The following is a 19,930-nucleotide window of genomic DNA, read 5'->3' as shown; positions in this document are numbered from 1 at the left end:
TCAGCGGCACTGCTATGGGTACCCGCATGGCCCCACAGTATGCCAACATTTTTATGGCTGATTTAGAACAACGCTTCCTCAGCTCTCGTCCCCTAAAGCCCCTACTCTACTTGCGCTATATTGATGACATCTTCATCATCTGGACCCATGGAAAAGAAGCCCTTGAGGAATTCCACCATGATTTCAACAATTTCCATCCCACCACCAACCTCAGCCTGGTCCAGTCCACACAAGAGATCCACTTCCTGGACACTACAGTGCTAATAAACAATGGTCACATAAACACCACCCTATACCGGAAACCTACTGACCGCTATTCCTACCTGCATGCCTCCAGCTTTCACCCTGACCACACCACACGATCTATCGTCTACAGCCAAGCTCTGCGATACAACCGCATTTGCTCCAACCCCTCAGACAGAGACAAACACCTACAAGATCTCTATCAAGCTTTCTTACAACTACAATACCCACCTGCTGAAGTAAAGAAACAGATTGATAGAGCCAGAAGAGTTCCCAGAAGTTACCTACTACAGGACAGGCCTAACAAAGAAAATAACAGAACGCCACTAGCCGTCACTTTCAGCCCCCAACTAAAACCCCTCCAACGCATTATTAAGGATCTACAACCTATCCTAAAGGATGACCCAACACTCTCACAAATCTTGGGAGACAGGCCAGTCCTTGCCTACCGACAGCCCCGCAACCTGAAGCAAATACTCACCAACAACCACATACCACACAACAGAACCACTAACCCAGGAACTTATCCTTGCAACAAAGCCCGTTGCCAATTGTGCCCACATATCTATTCAGGGGACACCATCACAGGGCCTAATAACATCAGCCACACTATCAGAGGCTCGTATACCTGCACATCCACCAATGTGATATATGCCATCATGTGCCAGCAATGCCCCTCTGCCATGTACATTGGTCAAACTGGACAGTCTCTACGTAAAAGAATAAATGGACACAAATCAGATGTCAAGAATTATAACATTCATAAACCAGTCGGAGAACACTTCAATCTCTCTGGTCACGCAATCACAGACATGAAGGTCGCTATCTTAAAACAAAAAAACTTCAAATCCAGACTCCAGCGAGAAACTGCTGAATTGGAATTCATTTGCAAATTGGATACTATTAATTTAGGCTTAAATAGAGACTGAGAGTGGCTAAGTCATTATGCAAGGTAGCCTATTTCCCCTTGTTTTTTCCTACCCCCCCCCCCCAGATGTTCTGGTTTAACTTGGATTTAAACTTGGAGAGTGGTCAGTTTGGATGAGCTATTACCAGCAGGAGAGTGAGTTTGTGTGTGTATGGGGGTGGGGGGGATGTGAGAAAACCTGGATTTGTGCTGGAAATGGCCCACCTTAATTATGCACATTGTAGGGAGAATGGTCACTTTGGATGAGCTATTACCAGCAGGATAGTGAGTTTGTGTGTGTGGTTTTTGGGAGGGGGTGGAGGGGGTGAGAGAACCTGGATTTGTGCAGGAAATGGCCCAACTTTATTATCATGCACATTGTGTAAAGAGTTGTCACTTTGGATGGGCTATCACCAGCAGGAGAGTGAATTTGTGTGGGGGGGTGGAGGGTGAGAAAACCTGGATTTGTGCTGGAAATGGGCCACCTGATGATCACTTTAGATAAGCTATTACCAGCAGGACAGTGGGGTGGGAGGAGGTATTTTTTCATATTCTCTGTGTATAAATAAAGTCTGCTGCAGTTTCCACGGCATGCATCTGATGAAGTGAGCTGTAGCTCACGAAAGCTCATGCTCAAATAAATTGGTTAGTCTCTAAGGTGCCACAAGTACTCCTTTTCTTTTTGCGAATACAGACTAACACGGCTGTTACTCTGAAACCTGTCACCCAGGAAAAACTCCTATTCACCAGAGTTGAGAGGATTTTTTAATCGCTGGTTTTATCAAGTCTGTGCTCATTGACTTTAATGAGACTTGTGCAGCTGAAATTAATGTAATTCTTTGAAAATTTACAGAGGTGATTTATTACTGTTTATACTTATTATTTATATTACAGATGTATTTAGACACTCCAGTCAGGATCAAAGACCCATTGTGTTAGGTGGTGTACAAATACCCTATAAAATAAATTCTCTATCCTAAAGAGTTTACAGTCTAATTAAAAGAAAAGATACAAACAGGTGAGTGTAGCAAACAATAGAGAGGATGTGGGAGGGAAGATTAGAACAGTAGTAAAAGGAATGCATGGTTACATAGACCACCTATATGCATCATTTGCAGTTTTCAAGTATGTGTTTTAAATTTGTAAATCAAAAGAAAATGTTAGTGAATAACAGTGTTTTACATGATAGTAGATTTAAATATCTTTTTGTCTCACTGAAGGCTTTTTGCCATCATTAATATGTCATTATTAATATTGTAACTGGTGTTATTGTCCCTCATTTTGAACGTCTTACAGGGAATAAATATGTGCAGAATGATGTATTGTGTGAAGGCATTTGTTAAGCGAACTAGTAAAGGTGGTGTTATTTATGTGACATTTCATTCCATGCAAAGAAGAATCCCATAGCGAAGGTTCATTTTAAATCTCTAAATTAAATCAAGACAGTGGAGTTAAAACCCTTTAGTTTTGGGCAATGACCCTTAAATTCCTCAGTGCAGGGTATGAGATTTTTTGTAACTGATCTGTTCTAATTGGAACAAAGAAATGTGACCCATATAGATGCTCTTTTGAAAATAATTTTCCACTTAATAAAAGATACAATATTTATATTGAGCAGAGGTGGAAAAGAAGTGGCCATTACACAGCCTTGTTTTTTTGCTAGAGATTAGACCATTGGCACTCTTTTGGTCTTTGCCAGGGGAGAGATATGAAGAACAGTGGTTTCAGCTGAAGCTATTTATCAAGATACAGTTTTGAAAAACCAGTCAAGCCAGTAATACAAAGCCAATTTCTTTCAGCTTCTCAGATTATTGGCGAGGAGCAACTGGACTGATCCCCAGTTCCTGTACGCGATCAAAATGGCATTAAAATTACTGATTGTATACTCTAGCCCATACTCAAGAAAGTACTAGAGCTTGGGCTTATGTGCTTTCCTTAGCTGGGGCCTTTATGTTGAAGTTTAGTGTGTCAGGCCCTGTAACCAGAGGTCTGTATCTTCCATGATTGTGCGAATGCTGAACTGACTGAACAATATATTCCTTGCCAAAGAATTGTGCTCTAGTGACTAGGCTTTATTATTTTTGTAATGTTTCTGATCTTCACGGATATGAAGATTAATCTTAAAAATATGAAGTGAGCATAAGCCAGTGCTTGTTTTCCACAGGGTGCAAATAGTCTGAAACAGTCTAAGGGGTACATTACAATGGGTCATTAATTTTGAAACCTAAATATGACAATTTCATTGTCAACATTTTAGCAGACTAATATACTCTTCCCACAGTCCCAAATGGTCTTGCCTGGTAATCCAGGTGCCAAAATCCCCAACTGTGCCTTGCCTGACTGCCAAAATCTCCAGCTTTCCTCTTTCAACTTCTATGATACAGTTATGTGCTGTTAATGCAAAAATTGTTTGGCACATTGAAGACTTGGATTGAGAAAACAAAGTGAATTTAGTTACAAACTAAATAACACAGGGGCTGCTGCACTCATTCTACTATTTATTTGCATTTAAAATATTTTAATTGAAGATGCTGCAGAATTTCCAGTTTGCAACACCAGGGCGTTTCAGAATCAAAGAATCTTGCAGCAGAATTTATGCCCCGCTTGTGATTGAGTGCACAAGGCCTTGCTGTTAACTTCAACAGATGTTCTACAACTGACTGCCACTTTGGTTATTCTTTCAGTTGGGACTAATACCCTAAGATGGCTTTGCTTTTTCAGTTGAGTATTTGTAGTTTTGGACTACTGCGAACTATTAAGGCACACAGAGAGCTATCCACAACTTATTGGATAATAGAGCATGTCACTATATACCACAGGCCAAAAGTGCTATACGAAATTCTACAATGGATGTTTTTAACCTCATATTGTGTGGCAAACATTTTATCTAACCCCAGCCAGTTAGATGAAAGACCATGTCAACCGCTTTGGGATCCAAACCGAGGTCCTCTAATGTCAAAGGGCTAATGTTCAGCCCATTGAGCTGTTGAAGCCTTTTAATTTCCTTTGTTTTACCTCAACATAAATTTCAGAGCCCCGAGTGACCAGAATTTTGAACTCTGATCCCCTTGACACACACAAACACTCTTAGATAAGTAAAATCGGAAAAGGGAGAAATGGGAAAGAGTTTCTGTTTTGTTTCCTTAGAGCAGTAATATTTGAAAAGGGCCAGTCCAGAGCAGTTTAACTTTTGTTCAACAATAAATTTACCCAGTATATTTGCTCTCCACCTCATCAACCCCACCTAAGAAAAAAATCCATCAATAATCAAAAGACTAGTGTCTTAGAGACAAAGCATATGTCATTTTAGATCTGGTATGTTCTATATTTTAAACAATCTCCAGGAGCAGAATGTACGCAACTTCTCTACATTGTGTGCTCATTCTTGTGTGCCACATATTCCTGGTAATTGGTTAGAACATATAATATCAGGTAATATTCAGTCATCAATAACCTAATGAAAGAAAGCTGAGAAATAAATCATTGAGGGTATGGAATAATTCAATAAGTGCCTCTCATTCACAAGTAGCTGATCGTGAATGTAACAACTAGGTGGAAGGTTACATCATTTGTCCTGTTAGAATGAAATACATTTTATTTCCTAGCATTTTAGGTACGGGAAAAAATCTGGCCACCGTTATGCCTTATTTCCTCAGTAAAGGGATATAAGCATTATAGTCAGATAACATTTAAATACAAATGTAGTTGCACACTTTGTAACTCCTCCGCTACCCCTCAAAGTATACTGATCCTTCCTGTTAGAGACATGAAGTAAGGGCGGATTCAAAGCTTTTCGAAGTCAACAGGGCTACTGCCCTTGATTTCAGCATGCTTTGGATTGGGCTCTAAATGAGGTCAGTTAATAAAATGTTCTGTAACTTCCCAGTTTTAATGTGTTGGGTTTTTTTTGGATAGGTGTTGGAGGATGTATATCCAAAGTCATGCTACAGATCTAATTTTTGCATTATATATATTTTTGAAGACTATTTAGATTCATAAATGCCTATGAAGGCCAGGATTAGTGTTCCAACAGCAATGTTAACTCTCCCTCCTTGCCTTTATGAAACCTTGGAAATTCAGTGTGGCTGAGGGGAGGCTGAGTACAGGACTAAGATGCAGAAACTCTTGAAATCTAATAGTGGCTTTGCTACTGCCTCACTAAACATCTTGTGTCTGTGGTGTGTTAGGTGGGTCCCAAATGTAGTTTTGTGTACTTGAATAAAAATTTAATTTGCAAACTTTGAAGACCTACTTGCACACTCAAGCAAACATTTTAATTAAAAATCATATAAAAAGATGATAAACATTTCATATATGTCCATTCCCATCACAGCTGATAATAAAAAATATTTGTCTGCCAATGTACCCCTTAAAAACTGGTTGCAGTTTAGAAAGTAACTATGGGTATTCTACGATAGTACCTAGCAGTGGTCTTTTGTTATGTCAAGTGATAGAGGCCTGTGTTTTGTGAATTGAAGGACCAAAGTTGTTTTCCTGATAGGATGCATATTTTATTAGATGATAATTTCTTTGTGTTAAGATTGGAACCACAGTCTTCTTAAAAGTCCAGTTGGATCATCTTTTTAACACACAAGCTCAAGGAAAAATCCTCATGCTTTCCACTATTTAGGGCTATGCCTCATTGGCTTATAAAATGTATACAGAAAACTCATTACACTGAGTGAATACTTTTTGTGAAACTACTGAGTATTCCATTGCATGTTTAAAAATTTCTCTGAATTTATTAAAATACCTATTGGTGCCCATTCTGTGCTCTGGGCACCTATCCCGTGCATTTTTAATGATTGGGATAGGTGCCCAGAGCACAACATACTACAAATAGATTGCCCATTAACATCCATTAACTCCCCAACCTCAGCTCATCCTCTCCAAAATGCATGGGGGAAAAAAATGAGCAGATGTCACAACACCATAACATTAACTTTGCATTACTTAATACTTGATAAAGTAATGGGCCAGATTCTCAGATGGTGTGAATCACTGTAGCCCTATTTTAGCAGTAGAGACTCTGGCCCACTGTGTTGGTTTCCTCTTTTCTTTAAACTATATATGGCATGTTTAAGAGTGATCAATATGTGGTCTGTTTTAATTTTAGGAAGTCAAAATTCTTGATTAATAGTGTGATTTTATTCCCCCAGCAATAATTTGGGATTCTTCTCCATAAAAATCTATGACTATATTTATTAAAACCCCCAAACTGTTCAAAATTAATTTTTTACTAGCAAACCACATAGAAAATTCTGGAAACCACATTCATTCTGGATTATTTATTCTCCTGCATCAGTCAAGTTATAGCACTCTCAACTACCAAGAACCCTATTTGGTCAAAACGATTTAAAAAGAAAATTACAAAGGAGAAAATTGTCTTGACTATAAAAGCATTCAGTGAGTTTTCTGATGTATGAAATCTCCCACACATCATGGAGGAGCACAAATCTAATTGGGATAAGGATATAAGAAAATAAGAAAAATTGCAGGCAATCCAGTCCAAGTAGAATACCTGAAGTTCTGGATTAAACTGATTCCCAGTGAATCTATAAAGTATAAAGACATATTAGTAACCTTCTTACAGAAATCTATATGCTGTAATTTAATGGCAACATCTTACCTGTCTGCCTAGAACCCATTACAGTACTTGTGAAGTCAGGAAAATTATGAATGACTGTGCAAACTAGTGGCCAATCTCATTGAAAATGTAAATATGTTTGGCAGTCATGGCAAAAAGTTTGGAAATAATACTTCCAAATACTATTAAACCCAACCACATTGGATTTATTAAAAATAGATTGCTGTGTAGAAGTAGGCAAAGAAGAACCTGAAGTTGCTGTCATATTAGCATTTAGTAGAAAAAGAGCATGTATGTTTGTCTGGGTACACCGCAAGAAGGACAGGAGACTTGTTATGGATTTTAATCAGGCTGCAACTTTATTATATAGATGTCAGGGACTACCTGGCAGGCAAATACATGCTTATTCAAATCAATTCTCCAGGGCTTCCACCAGCACCACTTTGTTTCCATCCAGGTCCCTCAGCCAACCCATGGCTTGGACCTTACCATCCACCACCCTTGTAAGAGGGTTAAGGAGGCCTATGAGAATGGGGCGGGGAAGGTTGGCTCCCTGCCATACCAATCAGAGAAGTCCCCAACCCCTTCCCTCGTTCTGTTCCTTTATCCAGTACCTCCTTTTGAGGCCTTTACCAGGCCATTTATCTGGTCATTGGCTGCCCTCCCTATGGAATACCTGCACTGGGCATCCACCACAAGGAGGTGTCAACAATTTGCTTGGCTGCCTTCCCCCCAACCCCTCCGGGTTCCCAGACATTTCCAAATGGCCTCTTGTCTAGCAGCCTTACTGGGGAGAAAGAACCCATTGTCCCGTGTGTGATTGCCAAGGGCACCAGCAGCTGCATTGTCCTTGACCCAGTACTGCAACAACTGCCCTCCATGGAGGGCCACACAGGTTGATAACCTGTACCACTGCCATGTTGTCGCACCAGAAGCACACCCTTTTATTAGCCAGCCCCAATCCCTAAATCATCACCGCAACTAAAATGGGGAAAAATTCCAAGAAGGTCATGTCACGCACAAACCTGTTTTGTGTCCAGGAGGTGGGCCATTTTTTTACACACCATTTACCTTCATAAAACACCCAAAAACCTGCATCCCCTGCCACATCTGAGTGGATTTTTAACCCCTTTGTAATAACCATTCCTCCCTCCACAATGATACCCCATAAAATCAACTCAGAAAACTTCCCCAAACCCTCAAGTCTTCCTTCATCTCTCTAGTGACTTGTATGTAATGGTGTAGCCTGGCTATGCTGGCCGTTGCCCCTGCCAGTCAGGCACAAAACGCCCGCCCTGGAGCAACAACCCTGCAAGCAAAGTTCAGGTGCCCCAGAATAGATTTCAGTTCCTGCAGTCTGAGTTTTTTAGGCCCCAGTGCTCTCTGGAGCAACCCCGATAGCTCCTGAAGGTTATCCTGAGGGAGCCGAGATATGCCCTCCCTGGTGTCCAGCCCAATGCCCAGATAGGTCAATATAGTGGAAGGGACTTCTGTTTTCTCCTCTGCTAGGGGTACCCCCAACTTTTTAGCCAGGGCCTGAAATGTGTCCAACAGCTGAACACACTCATTTGACCCAGCTCACCCTGCGAATAAAAAATCATCCAAATAATGCACTACTTGGTTTAGTCCTGCTAACCACACCACTGCCCAGTGTAACATTGTCCTGAATTTCTCAAAAGCTGCACAGGATACTGAACAGCCCATGGGCATAGCCTTGTCAAAATAAAATTGCCCCTCAAAACAGAAACCCAACAGGTCAAAGCCCAATGGGTGCACCAGCAGTAGCCAGAAAGTAGACTTGATGTCACATTTAGCCATTAGCGCCTTAGGGCCACACGCCCTAACGATACAAATGGCTTCATCAATGGAGGAATAGCGTATGGAACATAGTGCCGGGTCTATCCCATCATTAACAGTGCCACCTTGCGGGTTTGACAGGTGATGAATTAATCGGTATGTCCCTGGGGTCTTCTTGGGGACCAGCCCTAGGGGGGAAACTCTCAAATGTGCTATTGGCAATTGATTAAATGGCCCAGCTATGCTGCCCTCCTTTAATTCTTGTGCAATCCGTTTTTGAACAATATGTCCTGTCCCAGCTACTGACTTTAAATTTTCTGACATCAAATGAATTCTATTTCCCACAAAAGGGATCCGAAATCCTGCTGTAAACCCCTCCCACAAATATGCCCCATCTTCCCTGTTAGGGTAATCCCATAGGATAACGCTTAACACATCTGGCCTAACTGGCTTGGGGCCCGTGCCCATTACACCACCCTCCGGCTTGTCCCCCTCCCCAGCTTGTGCTCTGTGTCCCAGACCCTGTTCCACCCACGCCAAACCTGCTGTTGACGCTTGCGCCACCCCCATTCCTGTTTCCTCCCTGTGAACTTCCCTTCCCGCTCTGGCAAGAACGGGCTGAATGGGTCCCAAAACATGTCTCGCAAACATGCCTGTATCTACAGGAGTTGCAAACACAACCGCCATCATTAAATGCCCAGCAAATATTATTACGTGCCTGGGGCCCCTCCTGAGCTAGTTGCGGTATGAACAAACCACTGTCTGTGTGAACTCTTGGCGCCCTTGGTGTCATCCACTCCAACCACAGTGTGTGATGAGGTGTGTCCCACCTTAACCCAGTTTGTGTTGCTGCCCTTAATCGAAACTGCTCATCCTAATTAAACCAGGACATGCCCCCAAACATATTGTGTGCCCGCCTAATTATGTCCATATACTTAACCAAGGCAGGGCTCCTCTCTGGGGAGGCCTGTAGTGTAACAGCCGCGCAGATGAGGACGGCAGTCTCCCAGTTTTCCCATGTTCTCGGCACCCTTGGCCTCTTGGGCAGCTCGCTGTTTTGCTTGCCTTGCCCCTGTTTACTGTCTGTCAACAGCTCCCTGTGCAACAGGGATAATATATATATATCCACGTATTCGCCTCTCAGGATTTTATCTTTAGTTGTTCTGAGTAGGTGAACTCCCATCAGGTCAGCCACCCCGGCATAACCGTACTCAGGACTGAATGGAGGGAGTTCCGCAGAGCCCTGCTCCCCCATAGACCCCCCTGGGAGTTTCTACTGTGTCCCATGTGGTTACATGCCCTGATGGCCGATGAGTCCCCATGTGCCCAGGGGGTTCGTTCCCAACCTGGGCTTTGCTACCTTTGCCGGGGGCCTGTCCCTGTCCTGCTGCCCAAACTTGAGCCCATGCTGGGCCTACCGTGTCACCCTGTGCAGACCCATCACACCTAGCTGCCTGAAGCTGCTGTAGTAAATGCAAATTAGCTTGCAGCAGCTGTGTAAAACCATCAGTGCCCAAACTGAAGGTGCCACCCCTGGGGCGGGTCTGCCCAGGCTTCTGGATCTCCCACTCCTGGGCCAGAGTATTTACTACCCTGATAGGCTCACTCCTGTCCCCCTCAGGTGAACTCACTGAGTGACTGGTTGAGCACAATCCCTGCACCTCGCTGTGGCCCCTGCAACTGCCACCCCTTGCCAGGCTGGAAGGCCGGATACCACCTCTGCCACTCATCCCCCCAGCCCCTATGTGGTTCAGATCACACTCACTCCTGGGATCAGCATTACTGCCATCCCTTGTGTTCAGTGGAAGAGAACATCCTGGTTCGAGGTGACGCTGTGCCCTTTGGAAGTGCTGTGGAGAAAACCTCAGAAACCACTTCACTGACCATTTGCTGCCCAACTCCGCTGACTACCCTATTAATCCACACAGCCTACCCACCTGTATGCATGGACGCTTCCCCTCAGTCATTTCCCTCCTTCAGTCCATGGGGCTGCCCTAATTTATGGCTTGGGTCATAAAACACTCCACCCTGGGCATTAGCAGCCCCCTGCCCCTATTGCAATACTCCCTTGGGTCCTCTTCCAGCCCCTGGGCTCCATTGGGACTGCCCTGTGCTGCAGCTGCTGCCTCTGCTTGTCCACTTTCCAGCAAAGGTACAGACACCTGAACAGCAACCTGCTCACAACCAGAAAGAATTGCAGCCTGATAGCCCATACATCCACTTGCAGCACGGCCGGTACCTGAAACAGCTAAATTCCCTTGCCTCCCACCTCCTCCCAATGCACTAGCATCGCTTGCCAATTTACCCTTCCAGCCTGCTTATGGGTGGAAGTACCTGAGGCAGGGGGATGCTAGTTCCCCTTCTTTCCACTATCCCCTTTCTGAGTGAGCCTGAAGCCACGCTGTCTCGTGACTGCAGTAGGGGCCAAGCAGCAGCTTCACTTGCTAAATCAACCCCCTTGTGTCCTACTTGTAATTTGCCTCTGCCTTCACATGTTCCTCTGTTATAACTTCTGACTTTTATATAAGGCATAATTGTTAATAGGATAACATCAAACTCTTCTTGGGTTAGAAAGAACAAAAAAGAGGTGCTCTCTTTCCCCCCTCTTGCTCCTACTTCTACTCTTGAACCACAGTTGTGCTGCTGCAATCAGGCAGAGTCCTCGAATACTGACAGTATGTAAACCAGTGTATAACAATGAATTGTTGCTTATCTTCAATCCTAACTATGGATTTTCCAATATATTCTTTATGTAATACATTTATATACATTTGGAACCCTATTTAATTACAAATTAAAAGGGGGGAAATCTGTGATTTTATCTATTTCCAGAAAATGCATTACTGTACACTTTGAAAAATGGCACTTCAAGTGGCTACCTTAAACCAAAGTATCAGAGAGCAAGCATTAGCTTATCAGCATTATTAACTTTATTTCCAATGGCTGACAGGCTACATTGTGCATACAAGGGGAATTCACTGCTATCTCCTCAAGAAGTCTGGATTTAAATATACGCTAAGGTAGATTTCACTAAACGTAAGTCAGTTTTTGAAAGTTTGAAGTTCAGTTTTTCTATTGACTTGCTTGAACACAGTAAGACAAATCTTATGCAGTAGGTTGTGGCTTTACTGCACATCTTTGTGATTCTAGGCAATAGTTTGTGGAAATGGATTTATTTGAAAATGGAACCACACACAATAATTTTCCGCGCGCTTCTGAAAAGCCATCCAATACTATGGTGATGAGGGCAATATAAGAACCTATATAGACTAGAATAGCAGTCTTGGATTCATTATGAATGGAATAGGACAGTTCAGAATTCTGTAAGCACAGACTGGGCTTTGATTTTAATAGTTACTAGCTCCAAGGCAAAAAGAAGGTGAAACTTTTGAAATCTTCCAAAAGGTGAAGAAAGATATACTTTTCAAAATGACTATCCAGTTAGAAAAAGCTGATATCCCAGTGGTATTTTGTGATTTTTAAGAAAATTTAGGCTGGTATTTGTAAAGGGCCTGGTTTTCAAAGGGAGTTGGGTGACTTATGCCCTTTAAAGTCCCAGATGTAGTGTACAGATTTAAGACTTGTTTTCACAAATATAAGTGTTCAGATGTGATTTGTGGAAGTTAGAGAGGAAGAGCTTGATCATTCCCCTACCAATGTAATATTGTCCTGTTAAGATATGAGAACACAGCATTTAATTTATGCTTTCTCCTTAAAATTTTTCTTTTGTTTTCTCCTGGAAGTTCAAATTCTGCCTAGTTATCAGAGCTATGATTCAGTAGTTTGATAGGCTGATAAGAGCAAGAGAGAAGTAGCATGAAAGTAATAAATAGTTATCACCTCCAGAGGAGTGAATGTGTAGAGATTCCTTTGTTTTGATTTTGACATCTGTCATGGTGTACTCCTGCACAACTAGTGGTGGTGAGGTTGCTCTGTGTGCATACTGCCCCTCCCATCAATTTGTCCTGGTGATCAGTGGGAGCTTTGGAAAAGTTTCTCATTTATCTGAGAACAAAATTCTCACAGATGATGCATGTTGACAGGTGCTTTGTAGGCTTATTCATTCAAAGGTTAGAAAAGCACAAAACGTTTATTTGGATATTAAACCACATCGCCCTATGGAATGTCCTCTTAAATTTCTGTAAGGTGTGTGTTCTGTCGACATCCCCCAACCTCCCATTGTACAGGCAAGTGTTACGTTAAAATGGGAAGAAAATATTAACTGATTTTTTTAAAGTTATTGTCATTTAGTCTGTACTTATGGGCCTGGGGTGTGACTCTATGTTGTGGCTCTAGAAGGTACAGCCCAGAACTCTCAGTCCAGAAGGAAGTGGGGCTATGGTGGCTTTAAGCCATCTTTGTAACCTTTGATCCTGGGCTGTTCTGGAAACTGAAGAGGCTCCTGGCATAACTTATTCAGTCCTGGGGATCTGTCTAAGGGCTTGTCTTACATGGTGGGTTGGTTATGTGCTCTAAAGGCATGTGATTCCTAAATGTGTTGTGCATTAATCGGTCTATGTCAGGGATCGGCAACCTTTGGCATGTGGCCCACCAGGGTAAGCCTATGGCGGGCCGGGCCAGTTTGTTTACCTGCCACATCCGCAGGTTTGGCTGATCGCAGCTCTCACTGGCCACGGTTTGTCGCTCCAGGCCAAAGGGTGCTGCAGGAAGCAGTGGCCAACACATCCCTCAGCTCACGCCGCTTCCCGAAGTCCCCATTGGCCTGGAGCGGTGAACTGCGGCCAGTGGGAGCTGTAATCGGCCAAACCTGCAGACCTGGCAGGTAAACAAATTGGCCCGGCCCGCCACGGGGCTTACCCTGGCGGGCCATGTGCCAAAGGTTGCCGATCCCTGGTCTATGTAGACCCTGCTGCTGGTGCACTTTAACATCGTGCTGTTTGAAACAGCACTACATTGAAGTGCACTAGAGAACCTTTAGTGTGCAGCAGCAGAGTTTACCCGGACCAACAAATGTGCAGCACGTTAGTGTGCTTTAGACATTACACTCCATCATTGTAGACAAGCCCTGAGTTATGGCAGCCTTTTGGAGCTGCCCTAAGGGCCGCTGAGCTGCCTGGAATCTCGGCAGCATTGCATGCAACGGACATGCCTTTCCTGACCTCAGCCTTGCCCTCTACGCCAGAGTTTGCAAGAGGATCCTCAGAGGACACCTTTATATCTGACTCCATCAGTTCCTGCACCAAAAGAATCCACCCAGAATTGGAAATGAGATTTTTAGGGCCCCTCTATGTCACTTCAGGCCTTCTACCTGACATAAAGCGACTGGAGCAGGATGGGGATCTTACCCTGATCGGCCCTCCAACTTGCCCATGATGCTGTTCCTTTTGTGCCGTGTCATAAATATAAAGGGAAGGGTAAACCCCTTTGAAATCCCTCCTGGCCAGGGGAAAGCTCCTCTCACCTGTAAAGGGTTAAGAAGCTAAAGGTAACCTCGCTGGCACCTGACCAAAATGACCAATGAGGAGACAAGATACTTTCAAAAGCTGGGAGGAGGGAGAGAAACAAAGGGTCTGTCTGTATGCTGGTTTCTGCCAGGGATAGACCAGGAATGGAGTCTTAGAACTTTTAGTAAGTAATCTAGCTAGGTATGTGTTAGATTATGATTTCTTTAAATGGCTGAGAAAAGAATTGTGCTAAATAGAATAACTATTTCTGTCTGTGTATCTTTTTTGTAACTTAAGGTTTTGCCTAGAGGGGTTCTCTATGTTTTTGAATCTAATTACCCTGTAAGATATCTACCATCCTGATTTTACAGGGGGGATTTCTTTATTTCTATTTACTTCTATTTTTTATTAAAAGTCTTCTTGTAAAAAACTGAATGCTTTTTCATTGTTCTCAGATCCAAGGGTTTGGGTCTGTGGTCACCTATGCAAATTGGTGAGGCTTTTTATCCAACATTTCCCAGGAAAGGGGGGGTGCAAGTGTTGGGAGGATTGTTCATTGTTCTTAAGATCCAAGGGTCTGGTCTGTAGTCACCTAGGCAAATTGGTGAGGCTTTTTACCAAACCTTGTCCAGGAAGTGGGGTGCAAGGTTTTGGGAAGTATTTTGGGGGGAAGGATGCGTCCAAACAGCTCTTCCCCAGTAACCAGTATTAGTTTGGTGGTGGTAGCGGCCAGTCCAAGGACAACGGGTGTAATATTTTGTACCTTGGGGAAGTTTTGACCTAAGCTGGTAAAGATAAGCTTAGGAGGTTTTTCATGCAGGTCCCCACATCTGTACCCTAGAGTTCAGAGTGGGGGAGGAACCTTGACATGCCGTGTTACCTGTTCTTTTGTAAGTCAGTTTATCTACATCTCTTCATTTTATTTCTCTTTTTGGTCTTTATAAAATACCCATGTAAAAGAGATACTGGAGGATGGACTACCAGTTGCCATTTTGAAACCTGGTCTGCCTGAAGGCTGCTTGTGTTGTTCTCTTTCTTTACATTGTTCGTACCTTTTAGGGAAATAACTGGTGTTTATTTGTTTGTTACCTTTTAAAGTTTTAATAGTAAGGTTACCTATGGACCAAAGATTTAAGAATGTTACATACACTGGCAATTCAAGCTCTTTTTATGCTATGGCCCAGATCCAGCAAAGCATCAAAACCTGTGTGTAGCTTTCGGCATGTAAATATCAAGGTGTATGAGACTACTGATGCATTTAAAATTGTGCTCATGCTTAAGTGCTTTACTGGATTGGGGCTTATATTACTTAAAAGTACTTTTTTTTTCTTTTGATGACTGGGTGTTTTGGATTTCTACCAGCCTTGAATTAATACATACTTAGTATTAAGTTAAAGGGTCAGCAGCTCTATTGAATACATACTGTATCAGTATTCTCTTTTCTTGACCTGTAACTGTCAATGAAAGGATAACAATACTACTTCATGCTTAGATTACACCTTCTGTCCAAAGGTCTCAAACCTGAAGAGTTTTTCAGGAGTGTTTTTGCCTTCCATGGATTCCAGTGAGGGTTGGGTGTGTACAGAGGGACATCACGGGTCAAAAAAGTCATGAAGTAGATATTTGATCATAGAGCAGAAAGTTGGAAGGTCATCCATTATATTTCTTGGCTTCAAAGCATGATGTACTCATTGGATAAAATGCTACTTTTATTACTGCTTTAGCCACTTACATATAGCCATTAAAAAATCAACATCTCAAGTATATTGTTCCTACAAAAAGAATACTGTTAATGTGTAATTTGAGATGCCCCATAAATGTAGGTCTTTATTATTGTATTGAATTCAAATGACCTTCATATTTCATATATGATACCGTCATATATAATTATATTTTACATTAAGCATTTACTGGAGCTAGTGAACTCAGATTTCACGTTGCTTGAAAGAAAATATTTATGGGAGAAGCCACTTGGTTTGCTTGTAATGTCATGTATTCCTTTTGCTGCTGTTAAAATATACATCTAGCAGAGTACATTTATTTATCCTGGAATAAACTTTGTTTTATCTTCTACTGAACAATACAGTCTTGTATTTATGGCAATGTTTTTTTTCTTGGTACATGATTGTGATAATAAAAACTGAGCTTAATAGCTCATGTAATAGAGCAATTAGGTACAGAAGTTTGAATGATTTTTCTTCACAATCTATTAAACACAAATATAATAATTAATTAGCAAAAAGGAAAAGGATAATTGTGACAATCCCAGGGTGATAAAATGTATCTAATTAAATATTAGAAAAATTCCCTTCTTTAAATGCGAGTTGTATACATTTCTGACATTAGGTTAAGTTGTGCCTAACAACCAGGACCCATGCCATGATTTAGCTTTTATTTTACCATAACATAATAATAATACAGCTCTGTGTACAAGTAGGTCTCGAAGTGATTTTAAAAGGGTAGTATCATTAGTGAACTGTATGGCATTTACTCAGTCTAACCTCAGAAGAATTAAAAACTGAATTGACAGAGGTCCTCTGATCATGCTGATCCACTCACTAAATTATCCCAGCTCCTTAGCTAGTTGTTTAAAATGAAGTTATACTCTGAAGTGTAACTCTCTTTGTGGGGGTCCATATTTGTTGTGTCTCAATAACTTACAGGTCAGAGTTAACATGCAAACTCGCACCAGAATCTGACTACTGAATGCATCATCACCAATTATAAAGATTCTGCAATCAAGTCTTAGTAGACTTTGATGATGATGCATTACTCAGACTGAAATCCATTCACTCTTCTGTAGATGTCTTGTGTGGGGAGTCCTGGGAGTTTTGCTTTTGACAGTAAAATAAACAGATACTTTTGATTAAATATTCACGGTAAATAGGCCCAATGGCCTCTGATGGGATATCAGATGGGGTGGGATCTGAGTTACCCAGGAAAGAATTTTCTGTAGTATCTGGCTGATGAATCTTCCCATATGCTCAGGGTTTAGCTGATTGCCATATTTAGGATCGGGAAGGAATTTTCCTCCAGGGCAGATTGGAAGAGGCCCTGGAGGTTTTTCGCCTTCCTCTGTAGCATGGGGCATGGGTCACTTGCTGGAGGATTCTCTGCTCCTTGAAGTCTTTAAACTATGATTTGAGGACTTCAATAGCACAGATATAGGTGTGAGATTTTTTGCAGGAGTGGTGGGTGAAATTCTGTGGCCTGCGTTGTGCAGGAGGTCGGACTAGATGATCATAATGGTCCCTTCTGACCTAAATATCTATGAATCTATGATTAATAAAACATCATTTATGCATAGTCGGTTTTCTTTAATGCCATTGTGATCTGGAAGTTTACTAACTAGGTGATATTTATATGTTAGAAAGGTTTTTAAAAGAGTCTTTATCCTGAGAAGGGCAGAACTGGGAGGGATACAATGACAAGGAACTGATCAGGAATGTCAGAACTGAGAGAAAAGGAAGAAAGCTCCCTTTACTATTCCTAATAGCTAATTTACAGTATTAGTGGAATGAAGAATGAAATTGTTATTATTTCCTGGCATTTAAGTGAAAAGCAAATAGCAGTATCTCCATGTACTGGTATCACCAACACAGCTGGTAATAATTAACCTGATGACCAGTTTCCCTTTAACCCCAGTGACTGCCTGTTGAATAAGATCATGACAAATAGAAAAGGAAGCTATGGTTTCCTTTCAACAGCAAATTGACCTTTTTTGAAACTTCATCCAATAGGCTAACCACTGATTGAAGGCGAAAAAACTATTTGTGTTTAGAAATCCATTTTGCTGGCAGCATTATTACCACATTTCAGTTTTTTAATTTTTGGTGATGTGGTTTCTGACCCTCTGCGTGGTGTACAAAGAAAGCTTATAAATTCTACAGCTGGCCTGGTTTAAAATGGCATGTTTCAGAGAAAGGAAAGAATGAATTTCCATGATTATCTTGAGCATTCATTACCTGAGTTCACTGTTTTTGTTCTCATGACTACCCTTTCTGTCCGTCTATCTTAAGTACTCACCTGGCTCCATTAGTGTGGTATCTGTTCACCAACAGTCTTCAATGCATTTCTCTTCACCCCATCCTTGTGAGGTAGGGCAGTGCTATTATCTTTATTTTACAGGTGGTGATCTGTGGCACAGAAAGACTACGTGACATGCCCACGGTCACCAAGGAGATCTGTAGTGTAGCAGAGAATTGAACCTCTGACTTCCACATCCCAAGCTTGAATCACCAACCCATCCTGCTCTCTTCATAAGGGAAAGGTCATCCGTAACTTCAAAGTATTAATAATAGTGCAGAAGAAGGAGCATAGAAGATACATTTTTTCACCTTTATAACAGCCAACATGCTGGGACACACGGTAGTAAAACTACAGTGCAAATCCAGTGCATGGAATCATATGTCAATGAGTGGTACTAAAATGAATATCTCTCATTTATTTGCCACTTTTAATCTGAAAGGATCCCAAAGCACTTTGTGAATTAGATATTTCACACAAGTCATTGCACTTTTGTGCTGGAAAAGGGCAGCTGTAGACAGAGCACAGGCCATAAAGTGCAGAAGGATATTGTGTCCAGTTGAAATTTCAGGAGTAATTTAGGTGCACAGATTGTCATTACCAAAATTGGAATTTGTCCAGAAAACTGGGGTTAATCTCCATACTATACAGAATACATGTGAGGGAATAGTATGTTAGTGTTTGGAATTTCAAAAGACCTGCAAATCTAGTAGTCTTAAAAGAGCTTTTATATTTTGAAATTTTGTTTCATACCACTGTAAAGAGAGAGCATTTGAAAACCAATGTAATTTAAAGGTTTGATATAAACCTAAAAGAAAACATATTATTGTAAGAGTGGCAGTGAATTCTTCAGTTACTAGTACATAAGTAATTCCATTCTAACCTCAGTTTTCAGCCACTTACATAATAATTCTTAATTTTTGCAGGCCTAGCATTTGCCTGAATGTGAATTTTTGTCTGGCAAATTGTACTGGGAGAGTGAAAAAATTCTTTTTTACTCGCAAAAAGAAAAGGAGTACTTGTGGCACCTTAGAGACTAACCAATTTATTTGAGCATAAGCTTTCGACTAACCAATTTATTTGAGCATAAGCTTTCAGAAAGCTTATGCTCAAATAAATTGGTTAGTCTCTAAGGTGCCACAAGTACTCCTTTTCTTTTTGCGAATACAGACTAACACGGCTGTTACTCTGAAACCTGTCTTTTTTACTCGTGTTTAAAATAAAACTCACAACTGTTTTGCTGAAACAGCTATGGAAAGGAAGTTGAAATATGGCTTGATGGTATTCCTTGTTGAAGAGCAGAGCCACTGTATCATCTGATGAAAAGTGGTTTGATCGATTGAGTTGTGACCCATTGAAAATTGCAATATGTCTATTGGCAGAAGACTTTGCACAGAAATTTCTCACTAAGATGGTGAGCAGCTAAGGCAGGCTTTGTAGTATGTGAGCTTGTGGCTAACTTGTATGCACAGTGGAAAGATTAAGGCTAGAATGTGACCTCGGGTACAGTCCTGAACAAGTCCCAAGAGCCACTGTGCCCCAAATGCCCTGTTGAGGTACAGTCCCATCCCACTCCTGCTCTTCTGTTTCTCTGGGGGAAATGTGGGGGTGGTGTGGTGGTAAGGGAATAAGTTAGTCTAGGCCTTGAAAGGGTACAACTTACTTCCGGCCTTGCATCTGGCAAGCTATTCTGGCTGTTGAATGGGTAGGGTGTGTGTGTGTGTGTGTGTGTGTGTGTGTGTGTGTGTGTGTGTGTGTGTGTGTGTGTGTGTGTGTGTGTGTGTGTGTGTGTGTGTGTGTGTGTGTGTGTGTGTGTGTGTGTGTGTGTGTGTGTGTGTGCGCGCAAAGCCAAAGCTCTGCCCACTCCCCGCCACTTTCTTGGAAGGTAGAGTATCCAGAGATCAGGGACTGTGCTTTTGAGCAGACTGAAGATCCAGATAGATCTGTCCAGTCAGTACAGCAGAT

General features: G+C 41.9%; 1 protein-coding gene across 6 annotated transcripts in view; it reads left to right on the top strand.

Moving 5' to 3' along the window:
- The window catches only part of FHOD3 (formin homology 2 domain containing 3), a 625,903-nt gene that overhangs the window by 77,036 nt on the left and 528,937 nt on the right, over window positions 1-19,930 (top strand). The gene's annotated exons all lie outside the window — the stretch shown is intronic.

The sequence above is a fragment of the Lepidochelys kempii genome, chromosome 2 (genome assembly GCF_965140265.1).
Source record: "Lepidochelys kempii isolate rLepKem1 chromosome 2, rLepKem1.hap2, whole genome shotgun sequence".
NCBI lineage: Eukaryota > Metazoa > Chordata > Testudines > Cheloniidae > Lepidochelys > Lepidochelys kempii.
Note: the sequence above shows the minus strand (reverse complement) of the source record. Positions and strands in the feature narration are given on the sequence as shown.